The sequence below is a fragment of the Canis lupus genome, chromosome 17 (genome assembly GCF_003254725.2).
Source record: "Canis lupus dingo isolate Sandy chromosome 17, ASM325472v2, whole genome shotgun sequence".
Classification (NCBI taxonomy): Eukaryota; Metazoa; Chordata; class Mammalia; order Carnivora; family Canidae; genus Canis; species Canis lupus.
Genome location: NC_064259.1, coordinates 19,899,687 through 19,924,873, shown reverse-complemented (window position 1 = coordinate 19,924,873; position 25,187 = coordinate 19,899,687). Strand labels below are relative to the sequence as shown.

The 25,187-nt window shown below is 42.8% G+C and overlaps 1 protein-coding gene, 1 long non-coding RNA gene and 1 pseudogene across 18 annotated transcripts in view; 1 reads left to right on the top strand and 2 right to left on the bottom strand.

The window, feature by feature from the left end:
- Positions 1 to 323: 323 nt before the first annotated feature.
- LOC112665006 (40S ribosomal protein S11-like) lies at positions 324 to 1,255 on the bottom strand (annotated as a pseudogene).
- Positions 1,256 to 6,699: 5,444 nt separating this feature from the next.
- LOC112664686 (uncharacterized) lies at positions 6,700 to 14,375 on the bottom strand. Its single transcript, XR_003139890.3, has 2 exons — positions 13,984 to 14,375; positions 6,700 to 6,904 (listed from the first exon to the last, which is right to left on the bottom strand). It is a non-coding gene; the product is annotated as an uncharacterized LOC112664686 (long non-coding RNA).
- Positions 12,763 to 25,187, top strand: part of DTNB (dystrobrevin beta) — a 244,793-nt gene continuing 232,368 nt past the window's right edge. For 4 of the 17 annotated variants that reach the window (XM_035700352.2, XM_025454472.3, XM_035700345.2 and 1 more), the window contains exon 1: positions 14,570 to 14,800. The gene's annotated coding sequence lies outside the window, so the exon portion shown is untranslated. Of the gene's footprint in view, positions 12,781 to 14,567; positions 14,801 to 15,315; positions 15,446 to 25,187 lie in introns of those variants that run through there. The other 13 variants (XM_049095323.1, XM_035700348.2, XM_049095320.1 and 10 more) reach the window with 7 other exon arrangements.

The following is a 25,187-nucleotide window of genomic DNA, read 5'->3' as shown; positions in this document are numbered from 1 at the left end:
TCCTCTGGCCCTTTGTTTGTTTGTTTGTTTTTTAAGATTTTATTTATTTATTCATGAGAGACACAGAGAGAGGCAGAGACAGAGGCAGAAGGAGAAGCAGGCTCCATGCAGGAGCCCGATGCAGGACTCGATTCCAGAACCCCAGGATCACGTCCTGAGCCAAAGGCAGATGCTCAACAAATGAGCCACCCAGGTGTCCCTCCCCTGGCTCTTTAAACCTCTATTAAAATTCACTTAACTTAGTCTGTCTTTAAAATTGTCATTTCTGTATAACTCACTTGCTATCTGTAAGCTTTTCTTTTTTTTACAGGGAAAATAACTTTTCAGGACTTCTGGCTTCTTGCTGCCATGGCTTTGGGGATCTTGAGCACACCAGAGCACACAGTCTTGCTCGAGGGCTGGCACTTGCCCACTGTGACCATGTCGCCAATATGGATGTCCCTGAAGCAGGGGGGCAGGTGTGTGAATATGTTCTTGTGGTGTTTCTTGAAGTAGTTGTACGTTAGGATGCAGTGGAGGTAGTTGCCACAGAGGAAAATGGTCCTCTGTCTTCGTCACCTGCCACACCAGACAGAATTTGCCTTCAGATGGAGATATTACCAGTAAAGGGGCATCTCTGGTCAGTACAGGTGTCCTCAGTGGCCTCCATGGGCATCTTAAAGCCCAGACCGATGTTTCTGTGGTATCACAGGAGCCTCTCTTCGCCAGTTTCTCTAAGCAGGACCATCTTCTTATTTTGAACGATGGTGAGCTACTTTTGGTAGGCATGCGCAGTCTGAATATCTGCCATTTCTTGGCCTCTTGAGGAAAGGTCTGTAAGCTTCTTTAAGAAGAAATGTCCAGGTCTGTTTTCTATTCCACCTTCTATTTCATAGCTTAGCACAGAGTCAGTGTTCATGAAATATTAGCTGTTAGTGAGAAAGTCCTAGAAGCGCAGCCCAGGGCATGGTAGTTCGTGTGGGGTTGGCATGTCATTCCTCCTTGATGTTTCTCACCCAACACCAGAGTACTGCACAGATTCTCCATCTCCTCAGATTTCTAAAGGGCCATGAAATGATGTTGACTGGTGGGAATGTGGTTTAAGCTATGTGAGCCTACATGTAGAATATGGTCTCCTCCGTCGTCAGCACACTCAGCACTTGTATCCCAGCCAGCTGCAGACCCTCTGAGGCCCAACCCAAGCCCAAGGCCTACCTCTCATCTCTGTGGCCACAGCCTTCATTGCGTGTTCTGATCATGAGTCTTGGGTTTTGAGGAACTTGAAATCTAGTTGAGGAAGCAGAATGGGCACATATGAAACAACCCAAACTACTTACTAATCAATAGGTCAACAAAAGGCAAAAACCAGTACACTAACCCTGGGCCTGGTGGTATAAGGGATACAACACAAATATAGTGAGTCAGAATGCAATGAGGCGAATTCTAAGAAAGCCATCTCCTTGGAGAAGGTGAAGCGTGAGTTGGATCTAGAAACAGAGTATGGACGGATATTGGTGCAGACAATAGAGGATGATCGAGGGGTCTTAGTGGAGTGTGATGTCATGGAGTCAAATGAATGAGGTAGGAAACTGACACCTGATGTGCGGCAGAGAGTAAGCAGATCTGGAATTGGGAACCAAAAAATGTTGGGGAAAAATCAGTGGAGTGACGGATATGCCTTTAAAAGCCTCAGCAGGGCACTTGGTGGCTCAGCGGTTGAGCGCCTGCCTTCGGCTCAGTGCATGATCCTGGAGACCTGGGATCGAGTCCCGCGTCAGGCTCCCTGCATGGAGCCTGCTTCTCCCTCTGCCTGTGTCTCTGCCTCTCTCTCTCTCTCTGTGTCTCTCATGAATAAATAAATAAAATCTTAAAAAAAAAAAAAGCCTCAGCAAATCAAGCTGTACCCAGGGGGTTATCTGGGTACCTGAGATTGCCTCTGTGGGTGAAGTCTGTTTCTGGAGTTCTCCTCACCCTACAGTGAAGTTGTTTTGCATTTTGGGGCAATCAAAAGAGCTAGTACTGCATACATAAGGGAGGAATAGAGGAGGTGGGAAGCTACCCTGCCCCAAGGGGAGCTCAGAGCTCTGGGTAGCAGCACTGGGAAGCTGCCATCTTGGAGATTTGGCTTTCCCTGTGTTCCACGTGGTTTGCTGTACCTGTCACGACACCTCCAGTTCCAATGGTGACTTTTTTTTGCCTTTCTGCAATTTGGCCTCCTTGCTCCTGCATCTTTGCAAAAGATGGAAACATTGCAATGAGAGAAAAAGGAGGAACTTTCCCAGGCACACAGTGGTTCTAACCCATACTGGAAGGAAGCACCCTTAATATGACATAAAATGAAGCCACTGAGGCCCCTGAGTAGGCCTAGAGAAACATTCAACAGTGGGGATCCAGGCCCTAGAAGAATTCACTGTGGGGAACAAGAAGAGGTGGAAGACTGCCCCAGGCTGAGCTCTGAAATGTTGGGATGAGGAACATAAATGTGCTGAGGCATGGAGCAGAAGAAGCTAACCGCAAGACGAGGAAACTAGTGAGTGTGGAGAAGCAAAAAAAAAAAAAGGACAGGTCAGCACTGGTGACAAGAAAGCACTTTCTTGTTCTGGGGCTTGCAGGGCTCATGTGTCCTTTCTAGTTCTAGAGAGAGGCACAGAAGTCCTAGAAGAGGACTGGGCAGGCATAGCTCTTTTCTCTTTCTTCCCTCACATGGTAACAGGGAAACGTGAAAAACTTATATTCCAATGTCCAAGGCTGTGTGGCGACATTCTGGAATGGAAAGCAGCTCAGCGCCCCTGCCCCTGTCAGCCATTCTGGAACAGCCCAGGATGCATGCAGGCACATGTGGGTACTAGGGAGCTGGCAGGGTTACCTTCCTCCTTCCACCAAGCTCATCCACAAATGCCCTTTGCCCTCTTTCTACAATCAGAACCTCTTCAAATAATTAACTTTAACAAGTGAAGAAGCTCAGTGGTTCTCCACTTTGGCTACACGTTGTATCACTTGCAGCCACTTTAAAAAATTCAGTTCATCTAGGGTTGGCCTGAGATGTAGGGATTTTTTTTTTTTTAAAGCATACCAGATTGGTATGATTGGTATGAAGCCAGATTGAGAACAGCTGGATTTACTAATCTTGAGCCACTTTAGAAAGTTTAGTTAACATAGAATTTGTTGATCTTTCAAGGTGTCTGAAAACACCACATAAATAATTAGCCTTTGGTAAACCAGCAAGACCTAGGAGATACCTTCTCTTAGATGTTGTGACTTCTGGGTTGCCTTCCTGGGGGAATTTTTAAATCAATTTTATTTATTTATGAGAGAGAGAGGGAGGGGGGTGGGGAGGAGTGGAGAGAGAGGGACAAGCAGACTCCATGCTGAGTGTGGAGCCCAACGCAGGGCTTGACCTCAGGACCCTGAGACCATGACCTGAACCAAAACCAAGGGTAGGATGCTTAAATGACTGAGCCACCCAGGCAACCCTCCTGGGGGGAGTTCTTAAGGATCCTTTGTGTGCCATTTAGGCTCTGGCCTCCTGAGCTTTCCACATTATGGCAGAATGAGAGCTCTTCCTGTGACCATCAGCACACAGCACAGCAAATACCCTGGTGGCTCAGTGTGGCTGAGTGGTTCGGTCCAGTACCATCTTCAGCATGACACCCGAGGACAGTTTTGTTGAAGAGCACAATTGCTATCCATAATGTAAATCTCAGAGAGTTTCATCGTAAGGTTTTCCATGTACTTTGTCTCAGACCTCACAAGACGTTATGGGGGGTGAGACAGGGTACCCTTGTCTCAGCACTGCCTCTCCTCCTGGCCATGCCCCATCCTCATCTAGCCTTCCAATCGTCTTCTGGGCCATCTTCACTTCACATTTGGACAAGACTGAGAACCGGTGATTCAGCCTCTGTGGGGGGAAGGATTTCCACATTGCTACCCACCGTGCAAAATAGCAGTTCCTATTTATCTCTTCCAAATTTGCCTCCTTCAGCCACCAGCAGCCACCCCTGACTGCTGGTATATAAGATTTGGTGGCCGCATGCATGCCAGCTCTGTACACCTTTGGCATATGACACTTAAGCCCTCGTCTTCCTCTGAAGGCCAGTGTTTGGTTTTTGTTTGTCATCATGTAAAGAACACTCTTCCTGCTTGTCATTTTAATTACTCACTATTGAACTCTTTCCAGTCCTGTTACATCCTCTGTACGTGCCAGGGAACAGAATGACACACATGATGGTGTCAGTTTAATTTGGTATAAGGATGGGATTGTGATATTTTGTTTCCAGTTTTCTTATCTGCACATTATTAGGGATTTTTGGTGGGGAGGTGAAGGGCAGGGCAGTGGATTCATAACTTCAAGAAATGTTTTTCAGGTTCATTACCTTATTTTCCGTGAGCTGTTATTATCGTTGCCTGCACTGACGCTCAGCTGGCAGGTGTCTGCCCTCCCACGCAGCGTGCTAACATCCTTCTTTTCACTGCTGTCAGCTCACTACCTGGCCAAACTTGGTGTCACCAACGACCTTGGCGATTCCACTGCATGCCTCTTCCCTGGATCATTTATCACCATGAAAATTAAGACTTGGATGTTCAGACTGCAGAATGCAAATGGGATGGGTTCTAGTATAGACTTTCGAAAAAGATTTTTTTTCTTGTTTTCCAAAAAGTGCATATTAACGTAAGACCATTGGAAAATGTAAATGAATACAAAGAAAATTAAAAGCAGTCCTCATCCTACCCTCCCTACCCCCCAGAGGCAATCTCTGCTAATATTTTGGTTTCTATTCTTCCAGTTTTTTCTTCAGGAAGCACAACACACACACACACACACACACACACACACCTCTGTAAAACTCTTTCTCCCTATCTTTTTTTAACACAAACACCAAGAAACAAAACATCATGAATAATTGGCAATAATTGTCATTTACCAAAGCTCTCCCAGCTTTCCTCCCACGGGGTAACTATTTTCTCCAAGTCTGGGTTTATGATTCCCTTGCTTTATAAACGTGATTTTATAAATTGTGTTTACTTGATTTTAAGCTTTATAAAAAATGGTATCATGCTCTAATCATGTCCCTTGCTGTTTTCACTCAAACAACACATTGGCTCATTTTGTCCACGCTGTGTCGTGTAGATGAAGTTCCTTCGTTGAGACTCCTATGCAGTATTTCTGTCGTAGAGATACACATGATTTAGGTGATCGCTCTTCTCTTGCTGGCCACTTGGGTTGTTCTCAGTATTTTGTTATTAAAAGCAGTGCTTGTGCATGCCTTTTGGTACATGTGTCAAGAGTGTCTTTGGGGTGAAATCTTTGGCTATAAAGTATGTTTCCAACTGATCAGCTGCCTGTCCAACATTTGGCATCGTCAGACTTTAACACGTTTGCCTTTCTAGTAGGTTTATAACATTGTAGTTTTAATTTGCATTTTCCTGAATACTAATGAACTTGAGGATCTTTTCGTGCATTTACTTGCCATATGTGTTTACCTTCCTATAAAATGTCTGCTTATATTTTTGAATCCTTTCCTCTTGGACTTATTTATCTCTCACAAATATTTTTAAGCAAAATTTGAATTATACTACACATACCATTTTACACTTTTCCATGACATGAAATAATCTTTTACACTGTTATTTTCATGGCAGTGGCATCTTCTATTTCATGGATATCTTGTAATTTAATTGAAGACTTTTACCGGGTATTTTTTAATTTTAGTTTTTAGAAATAACTCTGGTAAGATATACTAATGCATAAATTTAAATATACATTACTAAATGTTTTTGTATAAGAAGCTGCAAGAATTTGGATTTCTGGGTCAAAGAATATCAACATTAAAAAAACCTGATATTTCTATATCACTTTCCAGAACGGTTCTATAATTTATATTTCTTCAAAAAACCCTTGGGGTGCCTGGGTGACTCAGTCGGTTAAGAGTCTGCCTTTGGCTCAGGTCATGATCTCAGGGTCCTGGGATTGAGCCCCGCATCAGGCTCCCTGCTCAGTGGGGAGTCTGCTTTTCCCTCTCCCTCTGCCTGCCACTCCCCCCGCTTTTGCTCTCTCTCTCTGTCAAATAAATAAGTAAAATCTGAAAAAAAAAAAAAAACAACCCCAAAGCCTCTTTACCATTGGATATTAAATATCAAATAGTTTGCTAATTTAATCTGTAAATATTAGCAATAAAGATAACATTTAAAAATGTTTATTTGCCACTGTGTTTTGTCTTTTTCTGGTATTCTTTTTTTCTCAGCTTATAGTTTGCATTCAAATGAAGGTATATCTAAGCACCATATACAAAATTACCTGGCTTACTTCTTTCTCCCTCTTCACATGGTTATATTATTCATTTGACACACAAATGAGTTCATTTATTTCTGTTTGCATCTAGTTACAGATTTTTCATCGTTTCTTATGCTTTTTGATTTAATTTTATTATTTTTTAAAGTTTTATTTAAGTAATTTCTACATTCAGCATGGGACTCAAGCTCATGACCCTGAGATCAAGAGTCACATGCTCCCCTGACTGAGCCAGCCAGGTACCCCTGAATTTTGTGTTTGAATGTATGCAACATTAACATGTTTCCAGAAGCCAAAACTACCTCAAAATTGTCCCTTCCTCTCTTATCCTTTCTACCTGTTCCTCACCTAATTCCTAACAGGCAAACAATTTCATTGTTTTCCGGCTTATTGTTCTTGTGATGATCTTTTAATAAAGGAAGCAAGTCCAGTTTATTTTCTTGTCTTTATTATACAAAAGGTGACATACTATACATTTGTTTTTGTACTTTGTTTTTAAAACTTAATAATATATCTTGGAAATTACAATGAATCAGTTATAAAGATTCCTCATTCATTTTTCTTGCTTCCTAGGTGTCAGTTGTAAGTTTATTCAACCAGTCTTCCTGTTTGGGCATTTAGGTAGCATCCAATATCCTGCAAATACAAATAATGATACAATGAAGAAGTATACATATGTAGTGTATGTATTATTTCTGGAGATTTCTTTAGGGCAAGTTCCTAGAAGCTGGAGTGCTGCGTTGAAAGGTAAATGCACAGGGGCACCTGGGTGGTGCAGTTGGTCAAGCATCCAAATCTTGGTTTGGCTCAGGTCGGGATCTCAAGAGACTGAGCCTCGTGTCTGGTCCCACATTTGGCTCCGCACTCAGCACAGAGTCTACTTAAGACTCTCTCTCCCTCTCCCTCTACCCTTCCTCCCCCCTCACTGTTCTCTCTTTCATAAATAAATAAATCTTAGGTAAGTGCACAAACCACTCATTAGATATTGGCAAATGCCCCTCCAGAGGGGTTTTACTATTTCCCATTCCTTCTAGTAATATTTGTTTCCCCATACCCTCACCAACAGAGTGAGGCTGTGCATGGCTGGACAGTCCTCCCAACACCATAATAAAAAGTCCTTCTTGGGGGTATCTGGCTGGCTCAGTCAGTGAAGCCTCTGCCTTTGGTTCAGGTCATGATCCCGGGGTCTTGGGATCGAGCCCCGTGTCGAGTTCCCTGCTCAGCGAGGGTCTGCTTCTCCCTCTCCCTCTGCTTCCCCCACCTCATGCTTTCTGTCGCAAATAAATAAATACAATATTTTTTTAAAAAGTCCTTTGTCTCAGCCATTTGACTGCTTCTCATATACTAGAACTCACATGTAGTTGGACTGATTTCAGTACCTACTATTTGATCACACTGGTCTGTCTATTCATGTGCCAGAACCACTTTGTTCCCAGCCAAGAGCTCCATGGTAAGTTTTGATACTGATTAGAGCCAATCTTTTCTCATATCTCTTTTCAGTGTTCTACTAGCTGTTCCTCGGTGTTTATTTTTCCACAAGAACTTTGGTTTCAATTTGTCTAGCTTCAGAAAACAAGAAAAAAAATTTGTTTCTATTTTGGGGGGAATTCTTTTAAATTTATAAATTAGCATAAGGAAAATTGTCACCTTAATGATGTTGAACTATTTTAACCAAAACCAAGGGATGTCTCCTTCAAGTATACTTTTGTGTCTTTCAGGGTTGTTCTTTAGTTTTCTTTTTTCAAAGAACCAGATTTATTGAGACATAATTCAGATGTCTTTCATCTATTTAAAGTGTACCATTCACTGATTTTGGTATGATCACAGACTCGTGAATCCATCACCACAGTCATTTTATTTTTTTTTTAAATTTTTTTTTTTTTTTTTTTTTTATTTATGATAGTCACACAGAGAGAGAGAGAGAGAGGCAGAGACACAGGCAGAGGGAGAAGCAGGCTCCATGCACCGAGAGCCCGATGTGGGATTCGATCCCGGGTCTCCAGGATCGCGCCCTGGGCCAAAGGCAGGCGCCAAACCGCTGCGCCACCCAGGGATCCCACCACAGTCATTTTAGAACATTTTCATCAACTCAAAAAGTAATCCTATGCCTGAAAAGTTCTTTCCCAATCCCTCCAACCCCTCCAGCCAACTTGCCAACCACCAACCTACTTTCTCTCTCTTGTCGATTTGTCTATTCTGTATATTCCATATACATAGAATTATATAGTATTTGGTCTTCTGTGACTGGCTTCTTTCACTTGGCACATCTTCTAGATTCTTCCATGTTCTAACATATGCTCCATTCTACTTTATTTTTGGAGGGGAGAGAGAAAGAGTGCACATGTGCATGTGCAGGGAGGGGTGGGTGGGAGAGGTAGAGGGGGAGAAAGAGAAAGAGAGTCCTAAGTAGGCTCCACACCCAGCACAGACCCCAAGATGGGGCTCGATCTCACAAGCCTGAGATCACGGGCAGCCCAGGTGGCTCGGCGGTTTAGCGCCGACTTCAGCCCAGGCCCTGATCCTGGAGACCCGGGATCGAGTCCCATGTCGGACTCCCTGCATGGAGCCTGCTTCTCCCTCTGCCTGTGTCTCTGCCTCTCTCTCTCTCTCTCCTCTCTGTCTTTCTCATGAATAAATAAAAATAAAATCTTAAAAAAAAACAAAAAACAAGCCTGAGATCACAACTGAAGCTGAAATCAAGAGCTGGATGCTTTACTGACTGAGCCACCCAGGCATCCATGCTCTGTTCTTTTTTATTGCTAAATACTATTCCATTGTATGGATGGATGTACCACATTTTGTTTACCCATTCATCAGGTGATGGAGTTTGGGGTTGTTTTCACTTTTTGGCTGTTGTGAACAAGACTGTGAACATTTTTGTATAGGTTGCTGGGTAGGCATATATTTTCAAGTCTCCTACAGTATATCCCTAGAAGTAGGATTGCTAGGGCATATGATAACATTACGTTTAACCTTCTGAGGGCTGCCACGCTGTTTTTGGAAACAGTTACACCTTTTTACATTCCCACCAGCTATGTATCAAGGTTCCAGTTTCTTCACATCCTCACCCGCACTTGCTATTGTCTGTGATTTTGATGCGAGCAATCCTAGGAGGGGTGAAGTGATATCTTCTATTTTTTACTTACATTCCACTAAGGGCTAATTATACTGAACATCTTTACATGTGCTTACCAGTCAGATAGCTATCTCTTCTTGGAAGAAATGTCTGCTCAAATCCTTTTCCTATTTTTCAACGGAGTTATTTGTGTTATAATAGTGTTGCTAGTATATATTTCTGATATAAGTCCCTTAGCATATATATTATTTGGAAATAGTTATTCCCATCCTGTAGGCTGTCTTTGTACTTTTTAATGGTGTCCTTTGATGCACAAAAGTATTTAATTTTGATAAAGTCAAATTTATCTACCTTTTCTTTTGTCATTTGTGCTTGTGGTGTGTATCTAAGGAGGTTTTGCCAAGGTAACAAGGACTTACACCTATGTTTTCTTCTGAGAGTTTTGCCTAATCATACCGAATGTGACTATTTTTGAAGATAGGGTCTTGAAAGAGATAATTAAATTAAAATGATGTCCTTAGGGGGCATCTGGCTGGCTCAGTTAGAGAAGCATGTGACTCTTAATCTCAGGTTTGTGAGTTTGAGTCCCACATTGGGTGTAGAGATTACTGATAAGTAAGTAAATAAATAATTTAAGAAATATGGTCATTAGGGTGGGCTCTACTTTACTATGACTGGTGGTATCCTTAGTTCAGACACTCACACTGCAGAGTAGCTGCCTATTTTTTTTAAAGATTATTATTTATTTATTTTAGAGAGATCGAAAAGAGAGAGAGAGAGAGAGAGAAGGGGCTGAGCAGAGAGCCTGATGCAGGGCTTGATCAGGGCCTGAGCCAAAACCAAGAGTCAGACACTTAACCTACTGAGCCACCCAGGCACCCCTGGCTGCCTATTTTTTAAAATCCATTTTATTTGCGATATAGTCACAGTCACTTCTTTGTGTATATATATATAATATATATATATACTATATATATATTATATATATATATAGAGAGAGAGAGGCTTTTGTGCTTCAATAGCAGAGTTGAATATTAGACCTGCAAACCCCAAACATTTGCTATCTGATGCTTTAGAAAAAATGTGCTGAACCCTGCTTTAGGAAATACTTCGGATGGGCTTATGTGCATATTATTCTTTGAGTTCTTGGATTTTAAAAAGAGGATTTTTTTTCCTATAGAGTTTAATGCCTGAAAAGCAGCATGGATGGGTGGGTACAAAATCCTTAGCTTGCATCTTCTTTGCTCAAATTTTTCAAAAATGCTGCATCACTATTGCCTTGCTTTGCTCTTGAGAAGTCTGATGCCAGATATTTTCTTTCCCAGATTCCATAACAAACTATTTAGTTTGAAAAGTAATGGCTTAAAGTGAGAACTATTTTGGATATAATTTCACAATCTTTAGGGTCAGGAATTTGGGTGGGGTTTGGCTGGATTATTCTTCTGTTCTACATAGCTTTGACTGGGGTCACTGTGTGGTACCCCAGCTGATGGCTGATCTGATATAGAGCATTCATGATGACTTCACTCACATCAGCTAGAGTCAGCTAGTCTCTCTCCCTCTCTATGCTATCTCAGAGTCTCTCCACAGGGAGTTATATTTTTAAAAAAGATTTATTTATTTTAGAGAGAGAGAGAGACAGCAGGAGTGGGAGGGGGAGAGGAAGAAGGAGAGAGAATCTCTTCATGCTGGAGTCCAAGAAGACTCCCCCTCTGAGCACAGAGCTGGAACAAGGCTCCATCCCAGGACCCTGAGATCATAACCTGAGCCGAAACCAAGAGTCAGATGCTTAACCAACTGTGCCACCCAGGTGCCCAGGGGAGTTAGATATTTCATATTGTGCCTCAGGGCTTCAAGAGCAAGTGTGCTCAAAGACCCAGTGGATTCTTCAAGACTTCTTATGAAGTCTTAGAAGTCCTGTATACTGGGGATCCCTGGGTGGCTCAGCAGTTTAGCGCCTGCCTTTGGCCCAGAGCGAGATCCTGGAGTCCCAGGATTGAGTCCCACGTTCGGCTCCCTGCATGGAGCCTGCTTCTTTCTCCTTCTGCCTCTCTCTCTCTCTCTCTCTGTCTCTCATGAATAAATAAATAAAATCTTAAAAAAAAAAAAAAGTCCTGTATACATCACACATTCTGCTGGTCAAGCAATTCTCTTGGGCCAGCCTGGATCAAAAGAAGGGACACAGAATCTGCAGACATCTTTAATGTACTGCAGCCTTAGTACATTAAGTAATTTGAACTTTTTGCATGGTGGCTTTGAAAACTATTATTTTTGTCTAATAGTTTTAAGAGGCTAGCTCTTAGAATCGATCACTCTGATGGTTTCCCCCAAGTACAAGGGGGCTCTCTCATTATGTAGGTTTACATTTTCTTATTTCAAGAAAATTTCATTATTTGTCCCATTATTTGGCATTCCAAACAGAGAGAGAAATAAGCACAAAGGTCTGCAGGCAAGGGAAAGGAGGAACATTCCAGGAGTTTGGATGGGATTTGTGTAGGAAGTGACAGAGAGGAAGTGGGGAGATAGACAAAGGATAGATGAATGGATGGTTTTGCGTGCCATGCTGAGCAGTGACATATGCAGGCAGCATATTCTGGGAAGTGTTTTCTGACATGCAGTATAGAATATGGAATGAAAGGAACGAGACCACAGGAGAGGGACAGGATCAAAGCTATTACGTTAGTCTAGGTGAGAGGCTTAGCCATGAGGGACAGATTCTAGAGTTCTTAATGAGGAGAATCAACATGATTGTTGAGTGTGGTGGGGACGGGAAGGGAGGAATCCAGGATGACTCTCAGGTTTCTGAACTGGGCAACTGAGTGGACAGTAATGCAGAACAGTTTTAGACACATAGGGCTTGGGGTGGCTGGAGGACATCTAGGGGAAGAGGTCCAGAAGGTGTTTGTCTGTGGAACTCAGATGAGTGGTCTGAGCCAGTAATGCATTTGAGAGTTGCTGGTATATGTGATGGATGAAGACAGGGAGGGGGTGGAATGGCTTCAGGAGATTGTGTAGGGTGAACCGAACACTGAGAACAGAACTTGGGAGACTCAGGAGTGGTCAGCAGGGTGAGGAGGTGAGTCATGTCATGAAGGCCAAGGGAGTTTCCAAAAGAGTGGAGTGCTTTGTGTTGCCAAGTGCCACCAAGAGCCCAGTGATATGAGGACTCAGATACAGCCTGTGACATTTGGGATTCAGCAAGCCCTTAACGATGGATTGGTGCAGGGATGTGGTGGGGACAGAAGTTACATTGCGTGGGTTGACGAGGGAGAAGCTGCTGAGTTGGCAGAGATGAGTGCAAACTACTTTCAAGACATTTGTGAAGGGAAATAGAGAAAGGGAGCAAGCAGTAACTAGAACACAATGCAGAGGGACCGAGGGGTTTCTTGTTCTGAGGACAGGAAAAGCCTGACTATGGCAGATGGTGATGGAAAAGGTAAGAGGGTTTGATAATTTTGAGAGCTTGAGGTGGGGCGGGGGGCACGATCGAAATATGTCTGAAAGGAGTTTTCTGAGGATGTGGGAGGTAATGAGGTATGTATGATGCTCATAGAAGTGAACTTAATTCCCAGAATGGCTTATTATAGTCCAGCTCTGGTACTGAAATTACCTTGGTTTCAATCAATACGGCAAATATAGCAAACAATATCGACATATTTATTTTACATCATTTACACATCTTTTCTCCAAAGGGTAGGATCAATGTTTTACCCTTTCAAAGCCTCCCACATAGTTGGTGCTCAGTAAGTGGTAAATGAATAAACAAGATGTCTCTTGCCTGTATTCTGAGTATCTCAGCATATTCAGAACACAGTCAAGACCCTGCACACAAGCGAAAAAGCTTGAAAAAGCTTGCATGCTTAGAAGCATCCAAGAGTCCTAAAATCCATGTGTCAAAGTTGATGTCCTTTCCTTGAGGAACCTGTTTACCCTCACTTATTTCCTTCACCCTGGGAGTTTAAAAATAGGAAAATGAGAGGAGGAGGAAGAGCATGTTCTAAAGGCAGTCAGGCAGGCAGACAGCAGCAGGAGGTGGCACGATCTGCCTTACCATAAGGTGCCAAAAAGCAGTGAAAACCCAGGCGCACAGCATCCTGGCTTGGGGGCTCTTTGCTTAGGGACTTAACATCCCGCACTCACAGTGCAATTATCCTTAAAGGACACTGCTGATTTGAGCCGTAAGCAACTGTGAGAAGAACGATCCTCTGAACTATCGAGAAAAAGCTTAGCTGTTCTTATTTCGAATCATCTCCTACATTTCACACACTTTGGAAAGCATTCTGTCAAAAATGAATAATATTAAAACAAAAAAGCTGATGTCGAGATGGTAAATCTGGGTCCGGCTCCGTTCCCTCGCCCAAGCTGTTTACCCAGCCTTGGACGCCCTTTTTTTTTTTTTTTTTTTTTCTCCTCGGACGTGTTTCTTTCTCTTCCTTCCAGTCGGGACACAATTGCCACCTATTCCAGGAACCCCCTCCACTTGGTCCAAGCGGAAGTAATCTCTTCCTCCTCTGCCCTGCCATAGCATCTCCTTGTGGGCTTGGCTTTGCCTGGGTCACCAGCCCCGCCTGTTTACACGGCTGCTTTCGTACGAAATTATGCGCACCTCGAACCAGGGGCCGTGACCGCGACGGCGTACCTGCGCAGCACCTGGCAGCGAGCTAAGCGCGGAGCCGGCGCTCACGAAACGCTCGCTGGGTTGAACTTCATTTGGGAAGATCCCTCAGGGCAAGACCTCTCGCCGGAGGCGCGGATGAATGATTCATGGGGTGGTTCTTTGCATTCTTCACCTTCGAGTCACGGCGCGCACAGTGTCCAGCTGCCCCGGCACATACCTGTGGAATCGAAACGCACCTCCGCCGCCAGCGCGCGGGACCAGCCGGAAGGGGGCGGGTTTCACCCCTCCGCGTCCGCCAGTCGCGGGCCCGCTGGGGGGAGGGGAGGGACGGGGGAGCCGGGTCCCGCTCGGCCGCAGGGGGCGGGGCTCGGAGGGAGCTCGGCCCGCTCGCCCGCCCCCTCCTCTGCGAGGCGGAAGCCCCGCCCCCGGCCGCGCGCTCGCACAGGCGGCGCGCGCCCGCCCCCCGCCCCCCGCCCCGCGCCCCGCGCCCCGCGCCCCGCGTCTCCGCGCCCCCGCGCCCTCGCGCCCCCGCGTCTCCGCGCCCCCGCGTCTCCGCGCCCCCGCGCCCCCGCGCCCTCGCGCCCCCGCGTCTCCGCGCCCCCGCGCCCCGCGCCCCCGCGCCCTCGCGCCCTCGCGCCCTCGCGCCGGGGGCGGGCTTGCTGCGCGTGCCGGGCGGGGAGACGGCGCGAGCCGGGCGCCTGAGAACGTCCGCCGCGGGGGCGGCTCCGGGGCCTGAGCGGGCTCCGCCGCCACCTCGGCCGCCGGGCCCGGGCCGCAGGAGGCGCAGGAGGCTGCGGCCGCCCGAGACCTTCGCGGCGTCCCCAGCTCCGGCCGGGAAGTGAGTGCGGCGGCGGCTCGCGGCGGCCGCGGGCTGCGGGAGGGCGGCGGGGTGGGCTGGAGCCTCGCGCCCGCGAGGAGCGGGAAGGAGCCTCCGGGCGGCGGGGGACGGACGGGGCTCGGGGAGCCGGGGCCGCTGCACCGCGAGCGCAGACTCCGGGGCCGGCGCGGCTGGGCTCGGAGCCCCGGGCCGGGGAGGGGTCCCCGGGGTCCCGAGCGCACCGTGGCCGCGGGGCGCGGGGCCGGGCTGCGGGCGCCGGGCTGATGCTGCTGCTGGAGGAGGAGGCTGAGTTAGGTGCTGTGAGGGGCGAAGGAGGCAGGTCCTGGCAGAGGGCAGGTGAGGCAGTTAGGCCCTGGCAGAGGGAAGGGACTGTATCTCAGCTCGCCCCCAAGCACTGCTTGCGGAGGCGCCTAACCGTGCTGAACCCGTGCACCGAGGTCACCCTCGAAAAGAAGGTGTCCTGAGAGCAGGCGGGGTGGAGGTAACAGATGCTTGCCGTTGAATTCCTGTGCCAGGCCTTGGGATTAGGAAGACCTTCCAGCGCTCCTGGCCAACGTTTATCGATTAGCTACCTGGGGTAGAGAACCGCGGTCAGCAGCTGGGGCCACGAAATAGTGTAAAACACAGCCGTGATCTGCCGTGTAGGTAGGTGCTGACGATTTGGGAGCGAAGGTGTGTGCATGTGAAATACAAAGTAGCATTGAATTTCGTCTCACACTTTATTCACTTTAGGTCTTTTTTTGGGTCTTTTCCCAGTGTTGGGAAATTGGAGCTATAAATTGCTTGGTTTGGAGATAAAGCAGAAGAGTCAGAGGAGCTTGTGGGGGAAATTTGAGAGACTTCGAAGGCAGTTCTGCCTAACATTTAAAGGGGGGAGAAGGGAAGAAGAAATCTGGAAAGAGAAAAGAAGTTACCTTCCTTCCCTCCTAAAAAAAAAAAAAAAAAAAAAAAAAAAAAATTTATTGGAGTTCAGTTCTCCTAAAATTAAGCTCCATGACTATAGCTGCTAAATCCTCAATGACAAGAACAGTGCCTGGCCCACAGCAGTCAGGTAAAAAATATTTATTGCGTGAACCAATGAACCAAGCAAGGCTTTGCTGTGTTTTACACGGAGCAGTATTAAATACTTAGATGTTAAGAATGGCTGATGGGATTCCCGAGATTCTTATTCTTATTCTTATTCTTATTCTTATTCTTATTCTTTTCTTTTCTTTCTTTTTCTCCTCCTTTTTTCTTTTCCCCTTTCTCTCTTCCTCTTCTTTTTTTTTAATATTTTGGTCACATAAGGTAACCCAGGTTTCTAGGTCTGGGTATTTATTTTTTATTTTTATTTATTTTAATTTTAATGTTTATTTCTTTTTATTTTTTTTATTGAAGTTCAGTTTGCCAACATATAGCATAACACCCAGTGCTCATCCCATCAAGTGCCCCCCTCAGTGCCCATCACCTAGTCACCCCATCCCCTCCCACCTCCCCTTCCACTACCCCTTGTTCTTTTCCCAGAGTTAGGTGTCTCTCATGTTCTGTCACCCTCTCTGATATTTCCCACTTGTTTTCTCACCTTTCCCCTTTAATTCCTTTCACTATTTTTTATATTCCCCAAATGAATGAGACCATATAATGTTTGTCCTTCTCCAACTGACTTACTTCACTCAGCATAATATCCTCCAGCTCCATCCACGTTGAAGCAAATGGTGGGTATTTGTCGGTTTTGATGGCTGAGTAATATTCCAGTTATATATTAGGTCTGGGGATTTAAAGCAGTGGCTGAGGAGTGGTGATTTCTTGTGGCCACCCTGCCACTTTCACATCTTTATTCCACGTTGGCCAGCAGGAGCTTAGTCCTTGGGTCATTCCTTCTAGCCATCCAATTCTGGCCCTCCTCTTTTCTGTCACTTGAGGAAGAAGAGCACTTTTGTCTAGGGAACATTTTTTACACTTTTATCCTGGTTTTTGGATCTAAGAGAATGTGTCCCTGCTCTTCTGTGAGGACTGCAGTTCTACTTATTCTCTGCTGCAGTTGGATTTCTGGGCTCTCCAGCTCCCAGCTGCTGTTTCAGTGCCCGGGGTTGCAGTGCCTGTTGGGTTACTTTGTCTGCCAAACTAAAACTTGACCTTTTATGAGTTCTGTGAGGATTTTTATCATGCATAAGTGGAATTACCTTTGGAGAGGGTTATATAGTTAAAGTTGTGCCGGCGGGGTTTTTGAGCGTCCACTATGCATGGGAGACAAATTTTCTACTTAGAAAATTAGACTTAGAACCAACAGAATGCCAAGTTGCCTTTTATTTTATGGCTTTAATAAAAATCTTCTAGGGCCTTTGCTTGCACGTATAAAAAATAAGGGTAATACCAATCCAAACTTGGTCTTGTGCTGAAAGCCTTGAAGAACTAAGTTCATTTCTTTTTAGTTTTAGGACTGTGCACTTCAGAATGCAACCAGCAGGAGTCCATCAGTTCTTGTTTCAGGGTACCCTAGCCTGTAATTTTGAGTGCCTTAGTCCAGGTCCTCTCACTGATGTGGTATTTTATCAGTATATTTATGTTTCCTTTAAAATCAGTTTTATGGATGTGTAGTTGACATATAATAAAATGCACAAATATCTGTGTACAGTTGGGTGTGTTCTGAAAAATGTATATACTTTGTAACCACTACCCCAATCAGGATATAGATATTTACATCATCCCAGAAAATGCCCTCATGCTGGTTTATAGTCCACCCTCTCTCATTTTATTTACTTCTAGTTACACAAACATCAGGGCTGTGGTGTCTGGTTATGCAGGATGTGTATCACCTGCCTTTCGAGGGTGCCATTCATAGCGGAATCCCTGTAAATGTACCTCCTGGGCTTGTCTCATGCACAGTCTGTGGGGCTCGGTACTGCAGCTCTGTGAAGGGCTCATGAACACACACTTTCTTATAAAATACTCAAAATACAAACAGAATAAACCTTTCTTGGCCCACTCTCTTTTCTGCTGAAATTGCAGTTACCAGTTTGTTACTATCCTTCCAAATCTTTTTTTTTTTTTTTAAGATTTTATTTATTCATGAGAGAGAGGGAGAGGCAGAGACACACAGGCAGAGGGAGAAGCAGGCTCCACGCAGGGAGCCTGACGTGGGACTTGATCCTGGGTCTCCAGGATCACACCCCGGGCTGAAGGCAGCACTAAACCGCTAAGCCACCGGGGCTGCCCTATCCTTCCAAATCTTTGCATTGTCTTCTATATATAGGTAATACAGAAAAAAAGCTAATTTCTCTCCACTCTTAAATTACTGACATGATACTGTACATTGTTACTGTTGCTGTTGTTTCCTAACAAAATCCCTGAGATCTTTCTGTGTTGGAACATTGGTATCTACCTGATTTTTCTTGACTAGACTACTACATGAACTCTTATGTGTGTTGTACTGTTGTTTATTTAATCGTCTCCTCATTAAAGGCCATTTAAGCTCTTTGCTGTTTCGGACACTGCTGCAGTGAATGAAAGAAGTAGAATTGCAAAGAGGATGCACATTTTAAATTTTAATTCAGGGGGATTTAACCATGGAACTTGTGGATCTGGTTCATTTTTTTTAAACTACTAGGTAATGTACAATTGTAGACTTAAATCACCTTTTTCATTCTTCATTCACTGAGGGACAGACAGTTGTGTTACTTTGGATACTAAATCTTTTTGGATCTATGTGTTGCAAATGCATCCTGCTAGTCTGAGGCTTGCCTTTCCCCTTGGTTGGCAGTGTCTTTGTTTGTATGCAAGTTTAAAATTTTAATGTTATATTTATGAAAAAATTTCCCTTAAATTAGAAAGAAAAGGTTGTGTATGTCTTTTTTTTTTTTTTTTAAGATTTATTTATTTGAGAGAGAGAGAGAGTGAGCACGAGCAGGGGGAAGGGCAAAGGGAGAGGGACAAGCAGGCTCCCTGCTGAGTGGGGAGCCCAATGTTGGGCTCAGTCCCAGAACCCTGAGATCATGACCTGAGCTGAAGTCAGACTGACTGAGCCACCCAGGCACCCCTGTATGTGTCTGGTTTAAGTAAATTTTTTCTACCCCAGGGTGCGAATTATATATTTCTGTATTTTCATCTAAAATTTAAAAAGGGGCCTGACTGGCTTGTCAGAAGAGCATGTAGGGTTGTGATCTGGGGTTGTGAATTCGAGCCTCACATTGGGTGTAGAGATGACTTAAATAAGTAAAACTTAAAAAAACTAAATTAAAAAGTTTTGCTTTCCATGTAGAATTTCTCTGTGGTAGAAGGAAGAGAGCCTTTTTTTCCCTCCAATTTGGATATCTAGTTTTTCTGCTTTTTAAAAATTGTAAAATATACATGGCATACAACTTACCAAGTATACATTTGTGGCATGAGGTACATTCACATGGTTGTGTAACCATTACCATTGTCCATCTCTAGAACTTTTTCATTTTCCCCACCTGAAACTCCGTACCCACCAAACACCTCCCTTCAGCCCCTGGCAACCACCATTCTACTATCCGTATGACTTTGACTACTCCAGAGACCTCAAGTAAGTGGAATAACATAATATTTGTCCTTTTGCCTGGCTTATTTCATGTAGCATAGTGTCTTAGGAGTTCATTTATATTGTAGCATGTATCAGGATTTCCTTCCTTTTTAAGGTGAAATACTCTTCCATTGTATGTACATACACATTTGTTTATTCATTCATCCATCAGTGGACATTTGGATTGTTTCTACCTTTTGGCTGTTGTAAATAATGCTGTTATGAACATGGGTGTTCAAATATTTGTTCAGGTCCCTATTTCAAGCTTTTTTGTGTATATACCCAGAAGTGGAACTGTCTGTGATATTTTAAAAAAATTATATACATAACTGAATATGACCAAAATGGGTAGATGGTAGAGTATATGTCCCTTCTTCTCTGTATATGATTTCTCCTGTTATTAATATTTTGTTTTAGTGTGGTACATGTGTTATAACTGATGAATCAATGTTAATAAGTTATTATTAATTTAAGCTCATTGTATATATTAGGCTTCTCATTGTGTCCTTTGTGTTTTGTGGTTTTGACAAATGCAAAATGTCATGCATCATTAATGTCAGTACATGAATTTCGTGTAATGTCATTGCACTATCATCAGAATAATTTTATTGCTCTAAAAATCCCGAGTTCCATCTATTCATTCCTTCTTACCTCCTCCTGAGCTCCTGATAACTACTGATTATTTTACTGTGTCTATAGTTTTGCCTTTTTTGAGAATATTATGCAGTTAGAAATCATACAGTAAGTATTGTGGTCTTTCAGACTGTTCTCTTTCACATAGCAGTGTGCATGTAAGTTTCTGCTATGTCTTTTCTTATCTCCATAGCTTCTTTCTTTTCTTTCTCTCTCTTTCTCTTTCATTGAAATTCTAGTCAACATACAGCTCAGTGTTGGTTTCAGGAGTATAGTTTAGTGGTTCATCACTTACATACAACACCTAATGTTCCTCATGACAGGTGCCGTTTTTAATACCCATCACCCCTCTTTCCCATCCCCGACCCACCTTTCTCCATTAACCCTCAGTTTGTTCTCTGTGATCAAGAGTATCTCATGATTTAAAAAAAAAAAAAAAAAAGTATCTCATGATTTGTTTTCTTTTCTCTCTTTTTTCCCCTTTCAGTATGTTCATCAATTTTGTTTCTTAAATTCCACATGAATGAAATCATATGGTACTTGTCTTTCTCTGACTTATTTTGCTTATTATGTTACACTGTAGCTACATCTGTGTCTTTGCAAACAGCAAGATTTCATTCTTTTTGATGGCTGAGTAGTATTCTATTGTATATATGTACCATATCTTCTTTATCCATTCATCAGTTTTTGGGCATTTGGGCTCTTTCCACAGTTTGGCTATTGTTGATAATGTTGCTATAAACATTGAGGAAACTTATTTCTTTTTATAGTTAAATAACATTCCATTGTATGAAAGTACCAGTTTGTTTATCCATTCACCCATTGAAGGACATCTTGTTTACTTCCAGTTTGGGGCAATTATGAGTAAAATGCCTAAATATTTATGTTCAGGTTTTTGTTTGGACACAGGTTTTCATCTCTTTTCAGTAAATACATAGGAGCATTTTTGCCGGATCTCATGGTAAGAGTATGTTTAGCTTTAAAAGAAACTGCCTAAGTGCCTTCTGAATGTGGCTGTACAATTTTGCATTCCCAATAATTAAAAAAATTTATATCCTAGCACCCTAAATGTACTTAAAAAATAAGCCTTTGTCAGACTGTTCTCTAAAATTAAACTTCATCTGGAATGAATTCATATTCTAATTGTTGCTTTTGTTGGCTATCTTTCTTAGCATTATATTTCTTTATGTCTTTTGAAGTTTTGATTTATAGACTCATTCGAGTGTGAGTGCTTTTTATTCTGTTTTCCTTATTTCTGTGCTCACCCTTCTCTGTGTGGTGATATTTCAGGTGCTCCCATTGACTTTTTGAACCATAGTCAAGAAATCAGGTATAATAATGATGGGTTGGGGGTCCTACCCTTTGAGATAATTGGGGCTATTTTAGATCCATTCACAGAATATGGGAATGTCTTGGTTCAGTTCCTGGTCACGAGGATGTTTTTATCTTCCCACTTTTCTAGGCCTAGAGCATTATATAAACTGTAGCTCTAGGCAGAGACTGGCAGCAGTATTTTGTAGCTTCCTTTCAGCTCCAGGCCTCATCCTTGGCTTTAAGCAGTGAGTCTGGCTCAGATGTTTCTCCACCTCCTTTACTTTGAGTCACTGTTGCCCTTGAAGAAGGTATGTACCTGCTTCTGGGCTCGGGGTCCAGCAAGCCTGTAGCTTCAGTCCTGCTTATAGTTTTGTGTATCTGTTTGGTTTCTGATCCAAATGGAATTTTACCTTGTTTTTGAGCCTGCTTAAATCATTAACAATTTTTTATTTTTAAATTATCTCTATACCCAACGTGGGGCTGAAACTAAAAACCCTGAGGTCAAGAGTTACATGCACTACTGACCGAGCCAGCCAGGTGCCCCATGTCATTTAAAAATCTATTTAAAAATAGTTTATCTATTGATGTGTATTTGGAATAGAGGGGATGCACTAAAGTGTTTACTTACCAGGCTACTTTGATTAGAAGACCTAATTGACCAGGTGTCTTTCTAATCTTCATACCACTTACTTTGTTTGCATAATTGCAATGCCTAGACTCTCCAATACAAAAGTTGAATAGCAGTGATGATAATGGGCATTTTTATCTTTTTTCTAAATGAGAATGCTTCAAGTGTTTCACTATTAAATATGATACTTACTGAAGGTTTCTGATAGATTTTTTTTGTCACTTTACAGAAGTTTTCATCTGTTCTTGGTTTGTATTTTCTTTTTTCTTTTTTTAAAAAGATTTATTTATCTATTCATGAGAGACACAGACTGAGAGAGAGAGGGGCAGAGACATAGGCAGAGGGAGAAGCAGGCTCCCCGCAGGGAGCCCGATGTGGGACTCGATACCGATCTCGGATCCTGGGATCACAACCTAAGCCGAAGGCAGACGCTCAACCGCTGAGCCACCCAGGCGTCCCTGTATTTTCTTTTTAAAGTTTTATTTATTAAGTAATCTCTACATCTCATGTGGGGCTTGAACTCACAATCCCGAGATCAAGAGTTATATGCTCCTCTGACTGAGTCAGCCAGGCATCCTGGTTTGTGTTTTTATTGAATGTTAAATTTTATCAGGGTTTTTTTTTTTTGCATTTGTTGAAATTATCATGGTCTTCTCTTTAATATGTTAAGAGTAGGACAGACAACTTTTGGAGTTGTAGATAATTGAGAGAAACATATATTGGTTATGATTTACTTAATGCATTTTTTAAAAAAGATTTTATTTATTCATTCATGAGAGACACAGAGAGAGAGAGAGAGGCAGAGACACAGGCAAAGGAGAAGCAGGCTCCATGCAGGGAGCCCGATACGGGACTCGATCCCCGGTGTCCAGGATCACGCCCCGGACTGAAGGCGGCGCTAAACCGCTGCGCCCCCCGGGCTGCCCTGATAATGCACTTTTTAACAAAAAATGAATCTTTAGAAAAACTCATTTTGATCTTGAATTTTTATGTATTAACAACATTATAAATAAGCTAATACAGGACTAAAATGCTATAATAACCAGGTCTGGGGACACCTGAGTGGTTCAGTGTGGTTGAGTGTCTGCCTTTGGCTCAGGTTGTGATCCCATGGTCCTGGGATCGAGTCTGCATCAGGGGAGCTTGCTTCTTCCTCTGCCTATGTTTCTGCCTCCCTCTCTCTCTGTCTTTCATGAATAAATAAATAAAATCTTAAAAAAAATCAGGTCTGGGCTAAATATTCTTGTAATTAAGCCTCACTATAATGAAATAGTGCTCAGTTAAAAATTTTTTTGGTAACTTCTGGGACTCTACAAAGACTTTTTCAGCGCCTAACCATTTGAACTTCTTCCTGGCTTCTTTTTGTAGACTTTTTACTCCCTCTTTTTAACTTCTCTCTCTGCCTGTTGTCTCTTCTTGCCAGAGAGAGACTTTCTTCCACAAGTAATAATATTATTTATTATGAGGCTATAGTATATCAAGTGCTTTTTCATAGATAAGGACTATTTTTTAATCTTTATTATTTTGGAAGCTAGGTATGGTATCTCCAGTATATGGATGGAGCTCAGAAAGGTTAAAACTTCTTTAGGACCACACAGCTAATCAGGGACCCGTATAATATTTGAACCCGGGGCAAACTTCAAAGCCCTTGTCCTTTCTACATGCTGTCTTTAAACAAGACTGTTGTTCTAGTTCAACTTGAGTTTTGTGTTTTGGTTTACTCACGTGATTCCTGAGTGGTCCCGACAGAACCACTCTGTGTCTCCAATATGATTTCCCTTTTTTTTTTTTTTTAAGATTTTATTTATTTATTCATGAGAGACATGCAGAGAGAGGCAGAGACATAGGCAGAGGGAGAAGCAGGCTCCATGCAGGGAGCCTGATGTGGGACTCAATCCCAGGACTCTGGGATCATGACCTGGGCCAAAGGCAGACGCTCCACCACGGAGCCACCCAGGTGCCCCTCCAATATGATTTCTTTAAGAGACTTTTTCCTTAGGTACTTTATTGCTTTTTCCCCAGTCTGATGTTTTACATCTTCTTGAGAGATTTCTTAAAATTATGCAGTCTTTCTTGAATATGGAATGAATAGTGTCATGGTTATGCAAGTGGGCTCTGGAGTAAAGTATTTTGGTTGGACCTTGAGTTTATTTTCTTTTAATTTTGTGAACGTTGTGAAACATTGACTTTCTGAAAGATAGGGAGAATAAAACTAGTGAGTACCTATATACATACCTCTCAAGAAGGTAGGCTCCTTTTAGGGTTGAACCCTCATGTAACTCTTTGCCAATTGTATTCTCTTCCCCTTTCAAGGGGACTACTTTTCTGAACTTGATACTTTTCATTCCTGTACATACTTTCATTACATATGTAAATAGCCCTAAGATGTATATTCTTTTGCATTTAAAAAACTTTATATTAAAAATATTAATTATTTCTTTTTGTAACTTATCTTTTTTTTCCCTCTCAGTATTGTGAGACTCATCTATATGGATACATGTAGCTGTAGTGCTTTCATCTTGGCAGAATAGGACTGTATTTTTTGACTGTGTCACAATATACTTTTATATTTTCCTGTAGATTGGCAATTCATTTGTTCTGGATTTTTTTTTTTTTTTTTGCTATTACAAATAACACTGCTATGAATATTCTTGTCAGATTTCCTTGAGCACACATACATGTCTTTTAGAGTACTTGGGGGTAAAAAACGCTGGCTTGTGTGCCATGCACATCTTCAACTTTAGTGGGTATTACTGAATTTCTCTCTGAAGTGGCTTTACCAGTTGACATTTGCATCAGTGGTGTGTGGCTTCTATTGCTTCCCTGCTTTGTCAACCTTTAGTGTTATTAGAGTTTATAATTTTTGCAAATCTGATGGATGAACAATATAATCTTATTTTTTTATTATTTTGGTTTTTAATATATATTTTACTGATTATTAGTGAGACTGAACATTGCTTGATGTTTTTATTGGCTCTTTAGATTTCCTATTCTGTGATTTGCTTGTTTTCATCATTTACCTTTTTTTCTGTTGTATTAGCTTTTTCATACTGGTTTTTAATTCTTACTACCTTTTATACTGACATAGAAAGGTAGTATAACAGACCAAGAGTTATGGCTTCTGGGTTTCTATTTCCATTTCTTTATTGTAAAGTATTACTGTAACTGGGGACAAGACATTTATTTGGATGCTCAAAATTTGAGGTCTGGGTTAGGTCATTTCTAAGCCCTCCCATTCTGATTCTCCATTGCTTTGCTTTGGCTTTTGTAGCTCATAAGAATTACTACAAATG